This window comes from Dendroctonus ponderosae, unplaced genomic scaffold (genome assembly GCF_020466585.1).
Source record: "Dendroctonus ponderosae isolate FM_Combo_2020 unplaced genomic scaffold, Dpon_F_20191213v2 Dpon_F_20191213_1, whole genome shotgun sequence".
Taxonomy (NCBI): Eukaryota; Metazoa; Arthropoda; class Insecta; order Coleoptera; family Curculionidae; genus Dendroctonus; species Dendroctonus ponderosae.
Window position 1 is genome coordinate 56,474,580 of NW_026017110.1, and position 8,445 is coordinate 56,483,024.

Below are 8,445 nucleotides of genomic sequence, written 5' to 3' on the forward strand. Positions count from 1 at the left end.
GTAACAATTGCCAAAAGCAAGTATTCGCTTAGGCAAGTAAAAGAGTACCATAAGAAAAAGGAGAGCTCAGGATGTAAAGCCAGGACCACAACGACGAATACTGCAAGGTTTAATCCATACCGAATATAGGAAATTACATTTAAAAATGTTTGTTGACAAATAAATACTTTCTTTGTTAAATTATCGATTTTTGCAATACTTAGTAATACTAATACTTAATGTTGCTTTTGAGTAGTCTGCACATATTTACGGGATTTTTTACTATAATTTTTGGTGTGCTAATATGCGTTATTCAGCAAGAAATGGAGAAGTTCCGGATACGTTAGCTGACTGGAACCCAGCGCTCAACTATTACGTTATTTACTTTTGGAAGTTGATCATGAAAAAATAGGACTGAATTCAACCACGATGGTATCATCATACACTTTTTTAATACGCGCATTTGTAAAATTAAATTAATCATTCCAAGCACTGTTTTCAGGGTTAATTCTACCTTGTCTAGCGATTGCTTAATTAACTTGTTATTAAAATGGAGATAGGTGGAAACGCGATGAAGAATTCTATTCGAATTTTGTAACAATTGATAAGAACGTCTGAAAAATTTCAGACGGCACTTTTTACGTGAATCAACTGTTACTTTTTTACATTTGCTGTAGTTTTATGCGAATTGTTATATTTTATTATATTGTTTAATAAAGTTATTTAAATTGATTAAGGAGTTGAACAAGTATTTTCAGGCTAAACAGCTTTCATAGACTCATCTACCATCATTGTAATTAGTCAATCTTATACATAATGTGTTTTATATTCAGAACACGAAATTTCTAGCCTTTTAATACCAAAAGTTTAAAGGTCAAAGCAAAAATCGCCAAAGACTTTCTTCAAAGTGATCTGCTGCTTACATGTGATAAAATGAAAGTAAAAACCATGGGCATTCTTACAAAATATGTGAGCCTGACAAATTGCAATAAAATTTTCCTTATGTACTGAGATGTTTTTTACTTTCAATTTTTTTGTAAATTATTTATTTTCTTTTTTTAAAATTTTCCATAATTTTTAATCGGTTTTTAGTGCGTTTCGGTTCAAAAATAGTGATGTATTAATGAAAAAACACGATAAATGATCTAAGCTACATAAAGCAAACGAACCATTACTATTTTTGAAAATACAGAATATTACATAATTAAGCATAAAATAGTGATCAAGTTGAAAAGATACCAAAAACTTTTAGTTGTAAATATTTTCTTCATCAAGTAGCTCGAAAACAATGAGAGATGCGATAAAGTAAATGCAAGAAAGTTTTCAAGTCGAATAGAAAGTTCAAATCGTTAGAAATAAAATGACAGTGGCATTCAGCAAAAGAGACCGGACGGGTGAAAATTACTATAAATCTTGAAGAAACGTACACCCTAAAGATTGTGGCAACCATTTGGCATAACGGTTTATGCAGGCCCTTTTTCAGTTTGCTATAATTTCAAAATTAAAATAAATAGTTCATAAGCGCTAGGAGCTCTAGATAAAAAACAAAACAAATCTTTTGGCTCTCTGAAAACTTGTTAACGGGAAGCGTTAACAGACCCATGTTTGTATGAAATATTTGACGTAAAACATGCAATGCATTAACTAAAATAACACAAATATTGACTAACAATTTGTTACTACATTCTTTTGAAAAATCCAAGAAAGCGGTATATTTTAGATGCGATATGACGATGTGGGTAATATTTTTTATATTTCAATTAAAATTAAACTAAAACCACTAAAATGAACGTTTAAAAAATTTAAATAATACTCTATATGCAAAATATCCAAATTGTTAACTTATAGTATTTAGTTGAAGAATGCTTTTAGAATGAGATAAATAAATAATAATAACGCGAGAATTAATATATCGCTACAATCACGAAAGTAGAAACAACAGGCCAAAGTGAGTTTTTTCGTGCTTGTATATTCCTTTATTGCAAATTACAATATTTCTAGAATAAATGCTTGAAAAATAGGTATGGCTTAAAATAGTTTAAAATAGGGTGGTTAGATGACAATGCTTTAATAACCGAAACGTACGTACAATATGTAGTGTTAATTGGTTCAAAATCCGTGACTTTCGAACAATAGCGTTTCCAATTAAATGCGTACCACTATCTAACTTTAGAGCAGAATTTGAAAATGTGTACCCAATTGAAGAGCACTAAACTTGGTATTTCTTGTAATTTAAAAATACGCGCAATATTTTAGTATCAAACGGCATTCAAACTGAAATTGATGCGGGCCCTGTACTATGAAAGCAATGAAACGCCACTGGGTGTATGATCGTTCCAGCCGGCATATTACCAGGTGTAAGGCGGCTTCAACACCTGTCCTCTTAAAAAATCAATGTCCTGTGGCTATTGCTCGTCACACTGTGTCTTTGGACCTGGCAATCTTTATTGCTGTCGAAAATTAATAATTTATTTGGATCGGAACAAAAATGTCGAATTTTAATGTTTAAATGTCGCAACGCCTCAATGGATCAACAAGTGTTTCACGATACACGTTGATCCTCATTTACGTCAAGTCTCTCTTAACTTAGTCACATAAATAAAAGGCTGTATTAAACAGGACAAAATTCCTCGACAAATGAAACTTATTTGCTTTGTTTCCAATGATTCCGACAGAACATTGAACTGTTAATTAGCTCGTTTACAACAAAAGTGTTTTGTTCTTATACTTTGAAATTATTTCGGTAACAAATAAAGAAGACTAATCTTGACTTGGCGAAAAGTGCTCCGAAAAATATCTAACACTGAGCGAAGTTAAATTATTTTAAAACCCATAACCAGCTGAAACTTCAAAATACTTATTTATATCAAAAACATATATTTGGAGCTTTATTTAAAAATAGCGACGTATTTTTCTACTTAGGAAAATAACACCCACTTAGGGACAATGACACAAACTTCACAACTCACATATGTATTACCATTCTCTTATATAAAATCACTTCTGAAAATTTTTGTCAGAGAAAAACCAAAAATATTAAGACCCTGTAAATCTAAAAAGCAAGCATTATCAGACTCATTCATGCAAAAAATTTCTATTTTTGATCATCAATCGCTGATTACCAACATAATCATGTAGGCGTAGTGTTGCTTCTGGACAACCTGGATATTTAACACAGGAATTCCAATAAACAATTGGTCAATGTTTCTACCTCACACAGAGAAAAGAATCGTCCACGAATGTAAGCCATGTAAGTGCTTCATAATTTTGAAAATTTTTGAAATTTTAGATTATTTTAAAACTTTGTAAACTTAGTCTGTCAGAAACTTTTCATATTTATGTGAAAAATTCACAAGAAGTCTGAAGTGCCATCTTGCAGCGTTAAACTCACTATTTGAAATAAAGTAGTTTTTGCTATCGCAAGTGATCTTTAATGGAAAGTACAGAATGTAGTACTTCATTTCAAAGCTTTTTCAAGTAAAATAATTTAATCTTGATTGTGAAAGTTCTGAGGAAAATAAATGTGTCCAGAAGTTTGCCTGCAGGCACAAAATGCTACAGGTTGGTGTGTTTCTTGATTATCCGCTGATAATAAAATTGTTTTAAATACAAATTTCACATATAGAAGTTACATGAGGAATAATATATTTACATCACAAAACTTAATTTTTGAAATCCATAATCCCATATGTTTATATTGAATATAATCATGTACATTAATTGATGGCCTATCAATCGTGTACAATAATTTATTCAATGCATTATTAAAGTATTTCAACTTTTCCTAACTGCTTTTCTTTCGGTCTTAATAAAAGTAATTATTAATTACGATTTCCGAAATCAATAGGATTAAAAGTAAACAGTCATAAGTTACTACAAATTTCCGATGTAATAGAAAGTTTAATTCATTTTATTTTCAACCTTGCGTTTCTAATGCAACCTGCGTAAGTTTAAATGGGTCATGAGCTGTTTACTGCCATATGCCGTACCCAGACCTGTTAAAAAGTATGTTAGTGGGATAATTCACTAACGATTAATTGAATTGATACGTTTTCTCAACAATCATTTTAAATAAATGATCTCATTAAACAAAGCAACTATATTAAAATTTCGTCAATTTTACCGCATTGAAAGGGATTAACGAATACTTTAGGCATATATTATTTGATTTTCTTGTACACATGGGTGATTATTGGCATTAAAAAATTAATTGGCAAAGAGGTGCACTAAAAGTCGTTTTTTTGTGTTGGCACTGCGGCTATTAGGAGCATCAGAAAAATAAACTGGAATATACACACAAAGCGATAAAGCTCAAACCGTGTCTTGCGATTGGTCTGTCAGTCGAGTTTAAATTTAAACATACCAAAATAATGTTTGTATCCATTTCAAGGTTGAGACCGTCACCTCGGATGCTGTATAATTTTTGGGGGACACCGATGATCATTCTAACAAAAAAAAACAATCACTAGTAGGCTTCTCACACAATGTTTGCACTATTCGCGACTGTGCACATACACTCACTTAGACCACTGAACACAAAACGCCCGGCACAAAATGACGAAAAAATTAGCACTATGTACAAAATTACGTTTTTCGTACGAAGCCCCGACGGTGAAAACTCTGAAAGCAATTTCCTTTCGTACGGTTTCCCTTGTAACTAACATTTCATGTTTACAGAAGAGAGAGAGTTTGAGCGTTTTATATTTAGCGAATTAGAAGCACGCACTCTGTTTCGACCTCTTCTAAGTAAGATATAAATATACCAGCCCGCCTGTTTAATGTATTATTTGTTTGGTTTTATTCAAATAAAGCCTGGTCAGAGCCAGGTGTTAACTTGGGAAAATTGCCTAAATATTTTCTTTAATCGAAGAAAAACCTCAATACGAGTCTTGTTAGCTTACTTCTAGTATACAAAAATGCTATACTTATCTCGGCCGCTTTAAAGATATCTTGCGCGCCGCCAAACTCAGGACAAGGTGAATAAACGGCTATAATTTCGTTAAATATTTTACGATAAAATGCCTTACTTGAATGAGAAATAGAAAAAGTATTTCAATTTTCAACACAATACATTTTTTTGTCTAGTTAATATCATTCAATCCATAGAAGCTAACTTGGATATGTCTGATATTGCTTCGTTTATCCGCTATAGACATTTAAGTCTATTATCTTATTTTTCTCTATGCAGTTCCAAAGCGCACCGAAGTGTGGTATTGCACATTTTTTTCGAAAATAAGGCAAAACATTATAAAAGGCAAAATTGCATTATTTGGGTGGGTTTACCTAAATACTAAATAACCGACAATAAACCAACAAGGTTTATTGTCAATTTAAAAACAAAAATAGTATGTAAGAGATTCTCTTTTGGTGGATCGCTTTAAATATATATGCCAGCAGAAGATAGGATTAAACGGAAAACTTAAATTGATATTGACATGGATAACCATTTATTATTATTATTGAAAAAGCTGATTTAAATAGAAGGAACACTTATATACGTAAATTTAATATATACATTTGCTTAAAAAATTACTGGATTTACTACTTTCCCTGCTTTTTGGTGACAATACAGCTTGAAGGAAATGGGGGTTACCGATCTGGAGCAGGAGATCTTTATACATTTTTTTTTAAGATAAAACATAAAACACATAAGCAGTTTCTGCCATACTATCTATTGAACAATATTTACCTATGAGATAGCAAATTTCAAAGCAAGAAAGACTAAATTTATAAAAAGTATATAAGTTTGTCTGCTAAAGTACACATATTCAGCGGGTTGATTCGGAATAAAGACATTTTTGTCAGAAATATAAGCCACTATAGAGTTCAACACTGGCCATCAGTGTTAAAACCAATTTTTTGCAGAGGGTTTTGAATTATCCAAGTAAGTAACGCACTGCCACTGATTTGAAGAAGTTCGAAATGAGTATTTTTCTTTGCATTATGTAGGCATCTATTGTGCCATTCGAAAACACCAGCATTCACTTTGATTTATGATTAATTGAGGGCTGCAATTTAGGTCAGGTGGGATCAAAACAGCAAAAATATATCAAAATCAATGATTGAAAAGTACATGCGTTTCTTAGAAAATCCATTAACTGTTCATTAATAAATCAAATTAATTTGATTATGTGGAGAGAATTTCGTGTTCTACTTCACTGAAAAGGAAAAATTCATAATATTGAAGTATTTTCCAGTTGTCTGATGAAAATAATATTCAGCACCGACATTGGCTTTTCCATTGTAAAAATATGTGTCCAGAGGGAAAATCACAATGGAAAACTAGAAATCGCGGTTGTCTGACGCCTCGAGTCTCGAGTGCCCAGGCTATGAACTTTCAAGAGTCCTGAGGGGGCTATTAATCGATATTCTATTTTAATGGATTTATCCAGGTTTGGATTAAGTAATAAACTTGATGTGATAAGGCTTCTGAAAGTGACTGCAAGCAAACCACGAATAAATAAATGCAATAATAAATATTTTGAAAACTTCAAAAATTACACATCCGCTCGTTCTGAAAATACAGGTACTAAAGTTTGGAAACAGGAAATAGTTTCATGAACTTTTCTAGGCGTTAAATGCCCTGAAAGAGCATGTTTAGCAATGAAAAATTATATTTTTGGTTTTGCCAGTGGCGTTAGTATTAATATAAAAATCGGTTTTTGGTCAATTCAACTTGGAATGAAAAAAATTCCCGTCAGTTTCTGTTGACAACTATCGACCATTCAGATTTCGCGTGTGAAACATCTGAATAATAATCATTAAAAACCAATTGAACAAGCAAAACGATAATAATTTTATATATAAAAGTCACAATAAAGGTATTCGTAGTTAATGTTATTGTTATAATCATTTTTTGTCTTCTAAGTATTTGTTGTGGACTTTGTGATAGAAATGGGAAAGCAGTTTGTGAATTTTCGTCGTAAGTCGCTTTCCATATCCAAGAATCCAGGACGTCTTTTCTTCGATGACTCTCGTTAACATAAACATTTTCAAAATTTGAATCACCGTATTAATAATAGGCATGACATAAATCGTACTTTCGATTTTAAAAAACCTAAGTTCAGCTCTCACCGTACACCTTTCAATATATGTCTCCAATATTTTATACATTACACTTATTTTTAAAATATACAAATACTTTATTTATTACAATGCAACCAGATACATATCTATCACATACAGCACAGCGCATTTAGCATTTATACCCTGGAAATGCGGAAGAGAGAATGATATTCTGCCAGTGGCTTTTAAGCTTGGCGGAAGAACTTCCTGCCTTTTTACAAAATTTAACTGACTATAAAATTCATATTTGAACAGCTCGAAATCAAGGAGAAATTCGGTCAAAATAGTTTTAAAATGAGGTTTCGATAACAAAAATTTTTGATAATAATATTTGTGGTCATAATTTACTGCCTATATAAATTTATTGGGATACATGGGGTGAGTGTACCATATTTCAAACGATTTCTTCCACTTATACTATTATTTTATTTATAAATTATGTTAACAAATTTTTGTATTCTTTTTAATTTTAAGACATATGTTTACCCTTCTTTTCCTTAAAGCAGCATTTTTATAATGCAGTTTATGAAAGAAAGTCTAAAGTTACTCCCCTGAAAGTGAACCTTTTTGTGTACAGAGTTGCAAAATGTATTTTCCATGAACAGTGGCTTTTATCTTTTACAGCAAAAATCACTATTTAATATTAGAGAAAATATGCTCTGGATCTCATCAAAATGACGACCATCAACATCAATATAATTATTTTAAAAAATCGGCGTTTTATTGGTTTACCACTCTGAATGCAATGCAGCCAAAAATTGAGACTTAAAAAAAATATGTTTGTTTTTTTTGTGAAAACACGCTAGATGTATCACAAACACATGCATTTTGTAAAACGAGCATCTAAAGTGGTTGAAATAAATTCGAATATCAGAGCTGATGTTAAACTTTCTATCTCGATATTTTAAATACAATCCTGGAATTCAGTCAGGGCTATTATGGAGCCTTTAACAGCAACTCTTTTGTTCCTCTTGGAAATATCCGGAATTCTTTTAGAGGAAAATTTAGAACAATACCAAACCATAACAATAAGTTGCTAAAGTGCGGGCAGGCTACGATTTTAAATTATTCTAGGAAATTTATGTATTGTAATTAAATTTCAATAATAGCTGGATTTTCCAGCTATGTTTGCTATGTGATACGATTTTTAGAACAGTTTCAAGCTTCGACAAAAAATGGGCATATGTTTCAATGAAATATTTCAACCTTCATCGAGCAAAAAGTTCTTGGTCATTACCTTTAGAAACTAGTTTTCTGAGAAAACTCGACTTGAACAATTCAATAATACGTATCTTTTTCTTTATCATCAACGGATTCAAAAACGGATCACGGCCATTCAAAGGTTTGTTATTTATTAATATTGTTCATTGATGAAAATGCTTCATTGGCAGATGAACACTG